Genomic DNA, 17,289 nt, shown 5'->3' with positions numbered 1-17,289 from the left:
TCTTCTGTGCTCATTTAGAAGTTTCAAGGTAACAGAGATTCAGAACTGATGCTGTCTTTGGACCAATTTAATTTAACAATTTTTTAGATTGGACTAGACTAGATTAAATTTAGATTAGATTAGACTAGACATAGGAGAGTGAGTGTTAAGAGTGGAATGAGGAAGACCTGAATTTACTTCCTATTTGAGACTTAATAAATGTATAATCTAGCACAAGTCTTTTAACATCTGAGTCTTAGTTTTTTTTATCTGTAAAATGGGGATAATAATAATAATAGTACCTATACCCAGGGTAGTTGCAAGGATAAAATGAAATATTTGTAAAGTACCTTGCAAACCTCACAATGTTTTATAAAAGTTAGCAACTATTATATTTATTTCACTCCTGTTATTTTTAAAGCTTTGTAATAGTAAAATTTTCAAGTATTTGGTGTTTTCTAATTCTGTTAGGACAATTTCTTTCATGTATATACGTATCATTTGGGCAGGACAATTAAGTACAAATATTTATATACTTCCTTCACATAAGGGGTGAGTTTCAAGATGTGATCCCATCAAAAAAGGAGAAACATTTCTTCATTGCTAGTAAAAATCTGTGGAAAATATAGTGTAGCATTCAAAAAGTAGTTGCCAGTTTTGTGCCCTCTTGTGTTCAGTACACAACAACAATGTTTGTTTTGTAAAATAAAATCATAGCAGTAGGTTACAGGGAAAATTATCTAATTAGAGCATGTTAAGAGGAAATTTTCCACCTGTTGCTTGCATTGTAGAACACCAAAATGTGGTCTTTAAGTACCAGTTTTGGGTTTGGTTGGTACTTGTTTTAATAACATACTTTCATTTTGCCATCATAGCAATTAGAATATTCTGAGACTACATATTTCATAAATAAACCCCAAAAGAATAATTAAGAATCTTATGATGTAAAAATAATTTTTTGTATTCTCTTTGAATTTTGGATTTTGATGAAAATGGGGTAGGATTGAAGGCATCCTGGAACTGAGAGCCAAGAGACTGAAGTATATATGTATATATATATATTTACCAATGGGCAGTTTTGAAACTGAATATCTTTATCTATGAACTTAGTTTCATTGGCCCAAGCAAGCAAGTAGTTGAGGAGAAATGCAAATTAGATAGAAATAAACTACTTAAGTGAACCCCTAATTTTTATTTTATATAATAACTATGTTTGCATATCTCAAATAAAATTTCTCTTCCCTACAACATAACAGTCTTTTTGAAGGATCTCCAGAGAAAAGTTGGAGTAATTGGTTTTGACTGTAAAGAGTTTTATTTAACTAATATAAAAATGAATGGTACTTTGGTAGGGTCACTGAAGCTCATATTTTCTTCTCCAGACTTATAAACAATTATCATAACTGCATATTGATGTAAGACTTTTAAGTGAAATCTTAACAATAAGTCTATAGGTGTGTATGTGTATGTAACATATATGTGTGTGTTTCATGTATATGTGTATATGTTTACTATGACCAAGTTAGATTTATTCTATGGATGCAAGATAAGTTCAACTATAGGAAAGGTATGATTATATTAAAAAGAAAAACAAGCAAAACCTTATAATGATATCCCCAATGGGGAAAAATCCTTTAACAAAATATGAATCTATTTATGCTTTAAGCAACAGTAGTAATAGTCCACAAATCCTTTGGCATTAAGGGACAATTTTTAATATATTAAAAAGTGTTCTTTAAATTGAAAAACTAGTATTATTTGCCATGGATTATACAAATAAGTACAGGGATAAAACAAAAATGCCTCTCTCCTCACTATTACCTTCTGTAAATGCTAACAGTAGGAATAAGGAAAGAGAAAGACATTAACATTGGCAAAGAAAAGACATATTCTGTTTTCAAGTGACATGATTTTACTTTGAAAATCCTACAGAATCAGCAAAGAGACTGATTGAGGCCAGTATCTCTAGTAATAAGGTACAAAATAAATCCATAAAAATAATCAGTGTCTCTGCCCAAGAATAACAAAATCAGGAGGAAATAATTAGAAAAGTGAATACAAAATGCATAAAATATGCAAATAGATATCCTAAATTCAATTACTTCATTTCATAGGTGGGGATTTTATAGGTAGAGTACAGAATGGTTAAAATTTAACTAATGTCACAAAGGTGAACTAGAAATAGAAACCAAGCTTTCTAATTTCTAGTTTAAAATTACACCAGTCTCTCTATAGTCTTTTTGGTTCTAATTTTGTATTGTCGAGACATATTTGAGTTTTATGAATACATAGATGCAGAGAGAAGTCTTCAGATTATATTAAGATGCAAATGATAGTTTCCTGGTCAGGAGTACTTTCTTTTTCAATTAGGCAGTTTATTAGTAAGAGAGTGATGCAATTCAAATGCAGTGAAACTTTGATTAACTAGGATACCTAAGGAATTAAGTGTACTGATTAATTGGATTTCTTGTTTAATTGATGAGTAACCAGAAAACCTTTGTATCTTAATCTTTGCTGTGACTGCCCTTATAAAAAGTTATCACTATTCTTCTCTGCTGTCAAAATTATAGCCTTCTTCAGTAGTAAGGGATCTTGTGCCTTCTGTGTTAGTATATGTTACATAGAAGCTAAACAAGCAATAATTCCTCACCCTACCAAGGAAGCTGGTGCAAGTTTTTTGTTTTTTATTTTTAATTTTTTATTAATCCTGATATTCTCTTGTTTCATTTTCATTTATCTAAGTCTAGACCCAAAAGTTAAATTGTTAGTTAAATAATTATATGGTTTAGTTTGTTGTTGGCCTGAGAAATGAGATTATCAGTGATTCAAGCATGAATTTATTATTTTTTCTTTTTTGCCTTTTCACTTTAAACTTGTTCATGTAGTAACCAAAAATGTGGAATTCTATAACTTGAAAGTTTTTCTTCATGCTGTTTGGACATATTGTATTAGATGTAATCTCTACTACCTTCGGAAAATTCTTAATAATATTTTTCCCAATTGTAATTTTTAACATTCATTTTTTAAAAATTTGAGTTCCCTTCTTCCTCTTCCCTCTTCCCTGAGATGAGAAACAATTTGATATAGGTTATACATGTGTAATCATAAAAAACATATTTCCATATTAGTTATGTTGTAAAAGAAAATGTATACCAAACAATAAATCAAGAAAAAAAAGTGAAATACTATGCTTCAGTATGTATTCAGACTTTATCAATTCTTTCTCTGGAGGTGGACAGCATTTTTCATCATGAAATCTTTGGAATTGTCTTGGATCATTGAATTGCTAAAAAAAGGCTAAGTCATTCACAATTGATCATAATTACAATATTAATATTACTATGTGCAGTCTCCTTACTTCATTTTGCATCAGTTCATGTAAATCTTTCTAGGTTTTTCTGGAAGCAACCTGTTTGTCATTTCTTACTGTACTATAATAGTCCATTACAATCGTATACCATAACTTCTTCAGTCATTCCCTAATTAATGGACATGCCCTCAGTGTCCAGTTCTTTGCCATTACAAGAAGATCTACTCTAAATATTTTTGTACGAGTAGATCCTTTTCACTTTTTTTCATCTCTTTGGGATATAGATCTAATAGTGATATTGCTGGATCAAAGGATATGCACAATTTTATAGTTTTTGGGATAGCAGTTTTCCAAATTGCTCTCTAAAATGGTTGAATTGGTTCACAACTCCACCAACAGTAGGAAAAATGGACCTTTCATTTTTCCTACATCTCCTTCAACATTTATCATTTTCTTTTTTTTATCACATTAATCAATTTGATAGGTGTGAGAGGTGGCACCTCATAATTTTTTTTAAAATTTGCATTTTTTATCAATAATGATGTAGAACACCTTTTTATATGATTATAGATAGCTTGACTTCTTATCTGAAAACTGCCTCTTCACATGCTTTGACCACTTATCAGTTGGGATCAATTGTTCTTATAAATTTGATTCAGTTCTCTATATATTTATTAAATGAAGCCTTCATCAGAGATATTTGCTGTAAAAACCCTCCCCACACACACTTTCTGCTTTCCTTCTAAATTTGACTGTATTTTTTCATACAAAACCTTTTTTAATAAAAATGTATTAATATTATCCACTTTATATCTAATAATGCTTTTTGTCTCTTGATTGGTTATTGAATCCTTCCCTTATCCATAAGTCTGAGAAGTAAACTATTCCATGCTCCCCTAACTTGTCCATGGTATCACCCTTTATGACCTTGAGATAGTTCTAACTATCCATGCTATAAGTCAGAAGATCCTTAGCTACCACCATCCACATTCTTCACTCTAACCATGAGATCATGTGAGTAAACAAAAATGGCTCAAATGAAATTGAGAATATATGACCCTAGGTGGACTATGAATATCATTTATTGAATCTTCCTTTGAGAATATATTGGTGTTTGTGAATTTCTTGGCAAGTATGAGTTCTTCACTTTTAAATTTGAGCTTGCTTTATTTTCCTATTTATTTGGGGCTTGTTACTCATTTGTCAAATGTGAGATCATAGGCCGTGTAACAATTGGACGCCACAATGTGTGAGCGGGGAAGTTGCCTGGTTTGAACTAGCTTTATGATTATCAGCTAATAGAACTGGGAGTTTGCCATTGGTTATGGTTAAAGAAATGAAGATTGGAATTGAATTGAATTATCATAGTATCCCAGGCTACATCATGAGCAAGGAATGAAACCCTTTCTAAAACATTTCTCTATCTTAGTTTATTTAGAGTAGATTTTCTTTTTCAAAAAAAGGTTGTTTAGTTAAGATATATCAGCTTAGGAAGCTCAGTAAAATTGTAAACAAAATTTTCTCAATTATGAGAACAATAGATTGTGTCTGAAAATTCAGAGCCATTTTAATTAAATAATATTTAGTTAGCTGAGAAGCTTTTCATGGCTATCAGCACCTGTAATTTAGCTTTCTGGTGAGCACTCAGGTTATTAATTTGGAAAATGTGCTCTAACGTGTTGGTAATCTCAAAGGTATTTAAGCATCCGCAAGATAAGATTATAAATCAGTTCTTTTTGAGGAATTCTAAGAGCCACATTTTTCTTGAGAGTTATCTGGAAATTAGGTCTTAACTCTTTCTCATGTCTTCAGACACTTGTACATGTAATTATTAAGTTGGAGTGTGAGTTATAAAATATGTCTAGTAAAGAAAAAATGAATTTAGTTAGCATTCTTGGGTATTACTGGCTAATAAAATGGTATGTGGTGATGATATTAAAGCATTTTCAATTAGCAGTTTTAACTTTTTATTGTACAAAGGATTATTAAAAGTAATGTATAAGTAAAAACAGGTAGGATGAAATACTTCAATACAGAGTAGCACTTTGAGAATTCAAGAATACTCTGTACTCACAGTAATTCTATTCCTATCTTTCATTTTGGTGGAAAAATAAAAATTTTAAATTACTGCTTTGAAACAAGTACTACCAAACCTTAAGAAGTCTCTGGAAAGCTGTCATTCATTGTTACCTTCTTTATTTGGGACTCCCTCCCCATTCTCTGTTTTAGGTTATCTTTCACAAAGAATGCATTGCAGTAGAGTTGGGAAAAGTTCAAAGGTTTCATAGATTTGATTCTGGGATTGCTCTGTATTGATCTCATAATACAAAAAGGATCCTCCTGCCTAGAAGCCATATTCCATTCCTTTACCAAGGCTGCTTAAATTTATTTTTGATGGTCCCTTTAATACTACTAATCATGTGACATTGGGCAAATTATTGAAATTTTCAACTTCTATAAATAACACTTGTCCAGTTCCAGGGTTATCTGCAGTAAGAACTCAGGACTATCTCTAAAGGTACAGGAAGAATAGTGTAAGGGTACACTTCAATCAGCAATCAACAATTTACAACAACTTATTTTCTCATTTCAAAGTATTTGCCATCTCATTGAAGTGAATACTCTTTGTAGTAGTGCAGATTGCAATTCATATATCCCTTTTCATACGGTGTAATTCTTGTTCTTGTTATCAAGTTTTGCATGAGATTTCCAAAACCTGAAAGAATTTATCCTCTGATGATTTTTGTTTTGTGGGAACAAGTATTGGATTCATGCTCAAAATTTTCTTGAAACATTTTGTGTAGATCCCTTCTTTGCCTTATCACATTTAATCTTTATAACTTACTTATGTCTTATAAGCTCCTTGAAGGAGTGAGCAAAAAGCAATAATCCTTTATTATGGATTTTGGAGGGTCATTGAAACAGGAGTTGAGAACTGAGTTCAAATTCTGTCTCTGACACAAGACTAAAGGCAATTAACTTCTCTGAAGCTTATTTTCAACACCTATATAATAATTTCTTGCATAGCTTGCCTCATAGAATAGCCATAGGAAAACTATTTTGTAATTATAAACTTTAAGATGCTATATAAATGTGAGCTATTATTATATTTATATGTAGCACTATAGTAGGCACTAATTGTTTTCTTTCTCTGCTCTAATGCTAGAAGATTTCAACATACCCATAACTGTACACTCAAATACTGTGATCTCCCAAGTTTTGCAATTTTTTCCACTCCCAGAACTTATTCCTTCACTCCTCCTCAGTTACATATAGAGATGATCATACTTTTCATTTTTCTATCACCATCTATTGCTGTCATAAACAAGAACATTTAATTTCCTTTATCCTATCATTTCATCACTCCCAATGCTTCATTCTTTTAAACCTATTCTTCATCCTCACCTTGACCTCCAGTCTCTCCATTCCATGGTTTTCCCTGGTCATCTCTTCTGCTCCAACTTCACTTACATTCATTCCCAATCTGACTCTATAGTTAATCAACTTAAATGTTACACTGATATCTATTCTTAAATCCCATCCATTCTTTTTTTGTTTTGTTTTGTGTTGCATAATCAAACTCCAACCTTGCTTTTACCATTTTCCTCTTTTTCTATTCACGTGTTGTTGGACCTATATAAAATAACTGACTCAGTCTACTACAAATTTTAAAACTAATTTGAAATGAGCTCTCACTGCCACATGGCATTGCTTTTCCTAACTCTTCTTTGGTTGCTTCTTTACTTTAGCACCATACATCTATTCTGTACTTTTCTTTTTCTTCTCAAAACTCTCAAGCTATTTACCCTCATCCTCATGAAAAGATTTTGCTTCTTTATTGAGAGAACAGCAGCCAAGCTGTTCCAAGCTTCCCTCTTTTCCTGTACTATTCATTTCAAGATGTCTTGACATTATTCTCCCAAACTCATTCCCTGTCCTTCTTTCCCTCCTTTATTTGATGAAGAGACAGCCCTTCTAACCAAGTCCAACCCTTCCATTTGATTCTTTGATCCCATTCCCTCCCTGCAGTCCCACCAGATTACTCCCATATAATTTCTGATTTTCCATTTATATCTATTGGCTAATTCCCTACTGCCCATAAATATACCCAGATCTCCACTATCCTTAGTGATCCTCATAATCCTCTTGAGCTATCATCCTATATCACTTCTCTTAAAAAAACCAAAAAATCCCAAAAAACTCATACAAAAGCTATTTACTTTCTATCCTAGCACTCTCTTCTAAATCCCTAGCAATCTGGCAATTTAACCTCATCACTCAACTGAAAATGTTTGCTCTAAAGTTAATCCCAGTGACCAAATTCAGTCTTTTTTTTCATCTCTCTCTTTTTTGACCATCCCTATATGATCTCCCTACAATATAGACTACCCTGTCCTCCAAGACACTGTCTCTTCTCTCTGTCGTGTGTGTGTGTGTGTGTGTGTGTGTGTGTGTGTGTGACAGAAATAGAGAAAAAAAATTTTTTCTGTTGGTTCTCTTATTTGTCTGATTGTTTCTTCCTATTATATATCATTCATATCTGACCCTCTATCTGTAGTTGAACCCTAAGGTTTTGTTTAGGTACTTTTCCTTATTCTTCCTATTCTCTTTGAGTGTCCATGAGTTTTAATTATCATCTCTATCCCAATGACTCATAAATATAGATGGATAGATAGATAGATATCTGAGTTATGTATATAAAACTTACTTAATAAGCTGTTTCACTGCAGATCTTACTACTGCATCTTTTGAGAGACAATGGAATCTTGGAACAAATAAAGTTTTTATTGGCAAGACTGCCAAGTATTATTGAATCTGTCCCTTCAACAAATCTTGTATCCTTACCTTCTTTTCTACTTAAGTGCCCACTTTGCTTACACATGTAACCACAACTAGAAGTAAGGCCCTTAATTCTGGCCTGAGTTCTTGTTATATCTTCCTACGTCCTACTTAGCTTTACTGTAAAAATCTCTTCCTTATTCTAATCCTTTTTCCACTCAACTGCCAAAGTGATACTTATAAAACAAGTCTAACTATGTCAGTCTCAGGTTTAACAAAATCCAATGATTCCCTATTTAACTTGAATATACTTATCTAGCTTAATTGTGTTTCATTCCTTGTTTGGTATTTTATAATTGATCCAAACTGGTTATTTTGCTGCTTTTAAAACGACTTCCATTTCTCTTTTTGGAGCCTTTGTACCTGTTGTCTTCTACTCTTGAGATGAACTCCCTTTTTACCTCTGCCTCTTACAATGAAAAATCACAGAATCAAACATTTTGACAATTGGAAGCGACCTTGTCTAGTCCAACCCATACATGAAAGAATTCCTAAAGTAACTTAGCTGAGTGAGTTTGCAGCTTTGATCAAAGGCCTCTAAGGAAGAAGAAATTGATGTCTCTTGGGGAACATCACTGATACTTCTGGACAGCTCTCTAACAAATGGAAATTTTTCCTGATATGAAGCCAAAATTTGCTTTTTTGTAATTTCCACTCATTACTACTGGTTCTGATCTCCGGGACTAAATGAAACAAATCTAATCCTTCTTCCCTATGATAGTCCTTCCAATACCTGGATATAGTTTTTATGTCTGCCTTCCTCCTCAGTTTTGTCTTCTTTAGATTAAACAGGCCAGTTTCCTTTAACCATTCCTCACATGTTATGAAGTCAAGGACCTTTAGTCAGTCAGTCAATAATCATTTATAAAGTGCCATCTACATCCCAGGCTCTTGGAATACAAAGAAAGGCAAAGGATAGTCTCTGTTCTCAATGAGCCCACATTCTAATAAGAGAACTATGATGCAAAATACCTATGTACAGTGAAGCTACACACAGGATGAGTTGGAACTAATAGGAGAAAGGTGTTAGTATTAAAAGGAATCAAGAAAGACTTTTTCTAGCAGGTGAGATTTTATCTGGGATTTGAAGGAAGCCAGAAAAGGTTGAGAAGGGAGAGAGTTCCAGACATAGTGAACAGTCAGTAGAAATGCACAGGAGGCCATTGACACTGTATTATAGAGAATCCAGCGGTTTATAAAATATAAAACTGTCAAGGTAGGAGGAGCCTAGATTGCAAAGTGCTTTAAATGTCAAATAGCAGGTGGTTTTATCCTGGTGATAAATAGGGAACTATTGGATTTTATTGTGGAGGGTTGTGTGTGACATTAATTTGGCAGCTGAATGGAGATTGGACCAAAGTGGGGGAGAGAGGGAAGGGAGAGGAGCCAGAAGGTTACTGCCGTGGTCCAGGTATGAAATGATAAAGGCCTGGACCAGGGTGGTAGTAGTTTCAGAGGAAATCACAATTATGGATTTGGAGGGTCATTGAAATAGGAGTTGAGAACTGAGTTCAATCCTGTCTCTGACACAAGACTTTATGAAGGCAATTAAGTTCTCTGAAGCTCGTTTTCCACACCTATAAAATGGGGATAATAATTTCTTGCATAGCTTGCCTCATAGAATAGCTATAGGAAAACTATTTTGTAATTGTAAACTTTAAAGAGGAAGTGAGAGAGTGAGGAGTCAAAGTTAATGCCTAAATTATGAGTTTAGGTGACTGGGAAGATGATGGTATTCTTGACAGGACTATGGAAATTTAGAAAAAATGAGATTTTTTTTAAGCTATAAGGTTCAAGGGAGAAGATAATGATTTCAGTTTGGACTTGTTGAGTTTAAAATATCTATAGGTCATCTAGTTCAAAATGGTCAAGAGAAAGCTGAAGATGTCATTTTAGACACTAGGAGAGAGATCTCCTCTCAGACAAATAGATCTGAAACTCATCAGCATAGGGATGTTAATTGAATTCATGGGAGTTGAAGAGATCACTAAGTAAAATAATATAGAGGGAAAAGAAGGCCCAGAAAAGGAGCCTAGGGGATATCTATTAGGAGCAGGCATCAAAGGAGTGGTCAGATAGATAGGAGAACCACAGTAGCTTAGCGTTAGGAATCTTAGAGAGAAGAGAGTAATTAATGGTATCAGCTGTTACACACAGAGTTCAAAAAAAAGGATTGAGAAAGCCATTAGATGTAGAAATCCAAGAAATCATTGGTGACCCTGTAGAGAGGAGTTTCATTTCAAGGATGAGATTGGAAGCCAGAATTCAGAGTAATTGTAGAAGGAGAGGAAAGGACAGCAAGCAATTCAAGATAGGTTAAACACATGTAATTTCTCCAAACATATTTCCACATTTGTCATGTTGTGTGAGAAAAATCAGATCAAAAGGGGAAACGACAACAACAACAATATCCATATCTGGTCTCCATCGTTCTCCCTCTGGATGTGGATGACTTTCCATCACAAATATATTGGAATTGCTATGAATCACTTCATTGTTGAAAAGAACCATGCCCATCATGGCTGATCATCATATAATCTTGTTGTTGCTGTGTATAATATTCTCTTGGTTCTATTCATTTCACTTTGCATCATTTCATGTTAAGTCTTTCCAAGTTTTTCTGAAATCAGCCTGCTCATTATTACATAAAGAACAAAAATATTACATCATATACCATAACTTATTCAGGCCATTCCCCAACTGATGGGCATCCACTTTGTTTTCAATTCCTTGACACTACCAGAAGGGCTGCTACAAACATTTTTGCACATCTAGGTCCTTATCTTTTTTTTTATGATCTCTTTGGGACACAGACCCAGTAGAAACACTGCTGGATCAAAGGGTTATGCACAGTTTGATATCCCTTTGAGCAAAGTTCCAAGTTGCTCTCCAGCATGGTTGGATCAGCTCACAACTACACCAACAAAGTATGTGTCCTAGTTTTTCCACATCCCCTTCAACATTCATAATTATCTTTTCATGTCATCTTAGCTAATCTGAGAGATGTCGAGTAGTACTTCAGAGTTGTTTTAATTTGCATTTTTCTAATCAATAGTGATCTAGAGCATTTTTTCATATAACTAGAAATTATTTTAATTTCTTCATCTGAAAATTGTTCATATTCTTTGGCCATTTATCTATTGGGGAATGGCCAAAGGGAAGATTTTGGTAAAATAGCTATCAGGGATGGAGAGATGAAGTAAGAGGTTTTGGGAATAGTGGACATACAAGATATTTTCTGGCAGGAGGGAGGTCCCCAGTAGAGAGGGAGAAATTGAAAATAGTGAGAAGTGGGGCTGATAGAGGGAATACTTTTTTGGGAAAGACAGATATAATGGGATTACTTGTTCAGTTAAAAGGATTTGCCTTAGTTAGAGACAGATTCCTCTTCTGGTCAAAGGAGTGAAGAAGGAGATGGTGGCAGAAGGCACTAGTTATGATGTGATATTAGGAGAAAGGGAGAAGGGGGGGTCTTAGCTAATGGACTCAAATTTTTCAGTGAAATATAAAGCAAGGTTCTCATTAGAGTTATCAGAGAAGAAGCTTTGAGAGGTTGAGAAGGGATAAAAAGTTGGAAAAAACTACTGTTTGCTCTCTTCTGGACTTCTTAATCTTCTCATTGTTTTTATTTTAACTGTAGTGCCTAGGTACCCAGAAGTAAACAGAGTACTCCAAATGAGATCTGACAAGGATGATGGGATTATCATTTCCCTCTTCCTAGAAGAAATGCTCTTCCTATTGTAGCCCAATATTGCATCAGCTTTTTTGGCTCCCATATCGAATTTGTGACTCATTAAGTTTGTCTTCCCTAGATTCTTTTCAGAACAACTGCTGTCTATTCATGCCAATTGATTTTTTTGTACCTAAATATAAGATTTATGCTTATTTAAATTTAATTTCATCTTATTAAATTCATTTCTATGTCAAAGCCTAGTTTCCTTCAAAGCTCAACTGAAAAGTTCTTTTTCAATTCCCTCCATATGTTAATGGAGGGAATTCCCTATTACTCCTAAATTACCTTACATTTGTTTTGTATGTAGTTATGTGTTCATGTTGTCTCCTTTAATAGAATATAAGCTTCTTGGAGTCAGGAATATTTAAGTTTTTGTTGTATTCCTAAGTGGCTAGTACTAGTCTTGCCACGTAACATACATAAAATGCTTATTGTTTATTATTTAGTTCATTTCTTCAGCTCACCCCACCACCATTCTTAGCATTTTTAGAATTAAAATTAGATTTAATTGAAAGAAAACTTCAGGAAATAAAGTGACTTCTCTCATTTCCCATCTGTCAATAGTATGCTCTTCTCTTTATCTCCCTTTCCTAAAAATTGTGCTAGATCATATATAATATGTGCAAGGGTTTCTCAAGCTGTTAGTTTGAAACAATCAGCCATAGGTGACTGAGAAGTTTAGTCTACAAAGTCCATTTAGTCTTGAGATATTTGCCAACAAATATCCATATGTAGCATATGGACCCAAGAGATGGTGATCATTTTCTGTCTCAAAAACACAGGTATACTAGGAACAGATTGCCAAGTTGAAAAAGTTTATAACTAAATAACATTAGTTTAGTATCAGTAAAAATGATTCATATTATCTGTTTGATATTGGATAAGATACCCATGAATCTCATGCAATATCTGAATTTGTATTAATCTTACCATAGCTCCTAGCATAAGTATTCTGTGTGTCCCAGAAGATTATTTCTATATATATTTTAGGGTAATGATCAGGGAGAAGAATGTATTCTGATTTGATTTTGTGCCTTTTTCCTAGAAAGTGATCAAAATGAAGCACGCTTTTTATAAGATCCCCTCAGTACAAATTTCCTGTCTGCTAGCCAAGACTTAGGATGTTTTGGCTGCTATCAGCTATCTAGGATCTGTTCTTCAATTACTCAGGTTTTCTCTCTGTATTGAGAAACATTAATTAAGTTGTGTGATGATTAGCAATCAGTTATGGAATTTATAACTCATTTGTTTGAATTTTTTAAAGTGAATTTTAATGTTTATTTAGAATAGAGAATAATTTTAGAGAAAGTCCAAGGAGATTTGATTGTTTTGTTTAGTTTTTCCCCTTTTACTCTCAAATAAAATTGTATGTACTAAATAACTAATACAAGATATAATATAGGCCTGTTTTATATCCTCCATGAGATATTATCCTGAGAAGTCTCATAGATCTATAAAACATATGTTATATAGTTAATTATTTTCATCCATATTAGACTATTCCCATTCATTTCCCTAGCTTTTTAAAAATAAAAAAAAAAAATTTGTAAGAATTGTTATATATTTTGCTGATGAAGAGATCAAGCCACAAATTATGGAAGGCATAATATGATCAGTATTAATTACATAGGATAGAAGGTATTATTTGGATTCAGGAAGTCTTGAGTTCAAATCTAATCACTCGTATATACTAGTTGAGTAATTGACCACAAACTTAAGGACTTGAAATCTTGGTTTACTCATTTGTAAAGAAGGAATAATAATAACTCTAATTAATAATTACATTATTATAAAACCAAAATCAGACTATGTAAATATTTTGCAAACTTTAAAGGGCTACATAAAATCAGCTATAATTGTCTTTTTCTGATCATTTCATTCCCATTCATGGTCTGGCCTTGTAATAGAAAGTGGTAATTCCATAAGGAACTTTAAGGTTTGGTGGAAGCTTTTATTATTTTTTATAATTAATCTTTAATGAAAAATATGTTCACTTAAAATGGAGGAAATAATAAACTATGTCATTTAGTACAAATAGGCTTCATTCTGTATGAACTGTGGGATTTGAAGAAGGGAAGAACAGACAAGTAATTTTAATTTGTCTTATGCCACATAAACCAAGCTTTAATTATTTTTTATAATTAATTTTTAGTGAAAAGTATGTTCGTTTAAAATGGAGGAAATAATAAACTATGTAATTTAGTACAAGTAGGCTTCATTCTGTATGAACTGTGGGATTTTAGGAAAAGAAGAGCAGACAAGTATTTTTAATTTGTTTTATGTCATGTAAAACCAGAGTATAAAAATTTTCATTATGGAATATATCAGTTTTTACTGATGAAGTGCAACTTGTCCATTAGATATTTGATGTATGATAAAAAGAAGAGTCAGTCATCTAAATTTTGGAACATGTGAGAATGGATAGAGATCCGTAGACATGGGGGAAAACTTCTCTCTGCTTTTGTGGTACCTAGTCAATTCATCTAGAATGAAGAAATGATACAAAGGAAAGTTGAATTGTTTGGGAATTATAAGTCCCAGTAGAGACCTTAAGATAATGCTGATATATTCCAGCCCTGTGTCAGAGCTGGCCTGCTTTTTTTTTTCCTGTGGGAACACAAGTTTGAATTTATAATGGAAGTTAGTGGGATAATGCAATTCATTTTTATAAGTATTTGGTTTGGAAAGAGAAGAACAGTTGTGGTAGGAAATGTTCATAATGGTGATTTTCCTATTTTTTGTCATTTTCAAGAAATATGAGAAAAATGATCATTTTTATTACAGTAGAGGAGTTGTAAAGTATGAAATTCTGTATTCAAAGAGAGGGCATAATAATTGGTTTATTATACCACAGTTCTAATTTTATCTCCATAATGGCACAAAGAGTGAGACTAAAGGTCTTTAATTGCTTTGCTAGCCAGTAACATTATTATTACTATGGTAAGCCAATAATAGTTCTGTGGCAGCATTATTTATCCTTTTCTGATCTTTAAATGAGATGGTATGGACATAATTGGTAGCCAGAGTTTGTGGTTTGAATTATATAATTTGAAATTATTTCATATCTAATTATTGAAATTATTTCACATCTAATACAATGAAAATATTTCCTTGTTTTGTTTTTTGTATCACTTTTCCTACATAAACTTTTTTTGGGGGTTGTAAGAAATGTTTTCTGTTAAAAATTCTTTGAATTGTGCATGTAAAAAAAGTGTTGTTTCTATTTGATATGGACATGGAAGGGTTTAAATCTGTGTAGTGTGGTTAATAAAGTTCAGAAAATTTGTGTCTTATAATTACCCAAAGAATTTAAGGTGGGTTTGGTGAATGGTTAGGAGGTTTCCCTCATCTTTCACTGAATTTGAAAAAAGAAATTAACTTGTGATCAACCATTTAACAAAATGTTACAAATTTGGATTTGGAGTTATAGAAACTGAATTCATATTTTGCCTTTTAGACATTTATTTTGTGTAGTTGATAGCATATTGAACTTGGAGTCACAAGAACTTGGCTCAAATCTTTCATCAGATATTCACTAGTTATATGACTGAACAAGTCAGTTAACCTTTTCAAAAATAGTATTTTATTTTTTGTAATTATGTATAAAGATTGTTTTCAGCATGCACTATTATAAGATTTTGAGTTCCATTTTTTCCCCTTCTCTCCTTTCTTTACCTCCCTTGCCTTCCAAGATGGAAAGCAATTAGATATAGACTATATATATACAATCCTATTAAACATATTTCCATAATAATCGTGTTATGAAAAAAGAATCAATATAAAGGGGAAAAACTACAAGAAGAAAAACCAACAAAAAAGTGAAAATAAATATGCTTCTATCTGCATTCAGACCCCTTAATTTTTTTTCTAGATGTAGATAGAATTTTCCATTAGAGGTCTTTTACAATTGCCGTTTATCATTGCTGTCAAAATTGATAATCGCAAAATATTGTTACTGTGTAGAATATTCTCCTGGTTCTGCTCACTTCACTCAGCATCAGTTCATACATGTCTTTTCAGGTTTTTTTTTTTTTTTTTTTGAAATATGCCTGCTCATCATTTCTTATAGCACAGTAATATACCATTATAATCATATTACAACTTTGGCTAATTGAAGGGCATCCCCTCAATTTCCAATTTCCAATTCTTTGCCACTATAAAAATATTTTTGTACATTATGGATCCTTTTCCCTTTTTTTATTATTTCTTTAGGAAAAAGACAGTGTAGTGGTGTATTGCTGGATCAAAGGGTATGCACAGTTTGATTGCCCTTTGGGCATAGTTCCAAACTGCTCTCCAGAATGGTTGTTATCAGTTCTTAGTTTTTCCAGCAATGCATTTGTGTCCTAGTTTTCCCACATCCCCTCCAACACTCAAGTTAGTTAACCTTAATGAGCCTAATTTTCTCATCTGTAAAATGAGGTCCTGCACTCTTCTGTCCTTCCAGCTCTAAATGTAAGACCTGGGTAATTATTTAATCTATCTGGGCCTTAGTTTCTTTATTTGCAAAATAAGGGATTTGGATAAGATGATCTCTAAGGGCTCTTTCAAATTTAAAACTATGATCTTGTGACACCATTCCCCAAGCTTAGCTAGGTCATCTTAAGACAAACACTTTTTATAAGTTTTATAAGGAGCATATTCTTGAACCATCTCTGCTAGCATACCATGGTTACCTTCACAATAAGACAAAGTGTTGATATAAGATTTTCCTTATAGATGGTTGTTAGTTACAATCATTTTGATTATATCACTAATTGTAAAATTAGTTTTGATACTGGTATAGTTTATTGTTTAAAGTACATGCTAGTCCTTTTTCATCTTTTTTCTTCTTTAGCTAAGTTGACATGTTGGGAATAAAACCCAGAGAAATCGTCCCCAGAGCAGACTTCTGTGGCTTTATCTGAAATAAGTTTTGCTATTTTCTTCCTTCAAATTTGTATTGTGTGCTATTATTTAGGGTTAGTGTTTGCATTTTTATGCAATTTATGCAAAATATTTTGAATTTTGTATCAATAATATGGACAGTGAACCTTTATACAGAATTCTCAATGCCTGGAACTTCCATTGATTCAAAACTTTCCTGGCATGCTTAATGCACTTAAGTACAGTTGTGGGAATTTTGGCTATGCTCAGAATAATGGACTCAATGTTTTATCATCCCTGAATTTAATTATAGTTTAATTACCATTAATTTGCTTTTTCTCAGTCATAAAGCTACATTGAGCATTTCAGAGTCCATCCCAGAAAGCCAGGCTTAGTGCAAATTGATCATGGATTTGAGATGGCATGTTTAGATTTGCAGATTCTTAGGACAGAAAAGGGACTTTAGAGACTAGTTGCTAATAAGTTCCAATCCCTCATTTTATGCTTATTACATTTATATTGATTACATTTTATAACAAAATAAAAGCCTCGAGAGGGAAAG

General features: G+C 32.8%; 1 protein-coding gene across 6 annotated transcripts in view; it reads left to right on the top strand.

Annotated features, from left to right (window-relative positions):
* The window catches only part of RNF152 (ring finger protein 152), a 96,850-nt gene that overhangs the window by 39,893 nt on the left and 39,668 nt on the right, over window positions 1-17,289 (top strand). Inside the window, exon 1 of one of the 6 annotated variants that reach the window (XM_031946161.1) lies at window positions 3,940-4,303. The exons of the other annotated variants lie outside the window; for them this stretch is intronic. The gene's annotated coding sequence lies outside the window, so the exon portion shown is untranslated. Of the gene's footprint in view, window positions 1-3,939; window positions 4,304-17,289 lie in introns of those variants that run through there. 6 annotated transcript variants of the gene reach the window in all.

The sequence above is a fragment of the Sarcophilus harrisii genome, chromosome 1, assembly GCF_902635505.1.
Source record: "Sarcophilus harrisii chromosome 1, mSarHar1.11, whole genome shotgun sequence".
Classification (NCBI taxonomy): Eukaryota; Metazoa; Chordata; class Mammalia; order Dasyuromorphia; family Dasyuridae; genus Sarcophilus; species Sarcophilus harrisii.
This window is presented reverse-complemented; position numbering and strand designations above follow the sequence as displayed.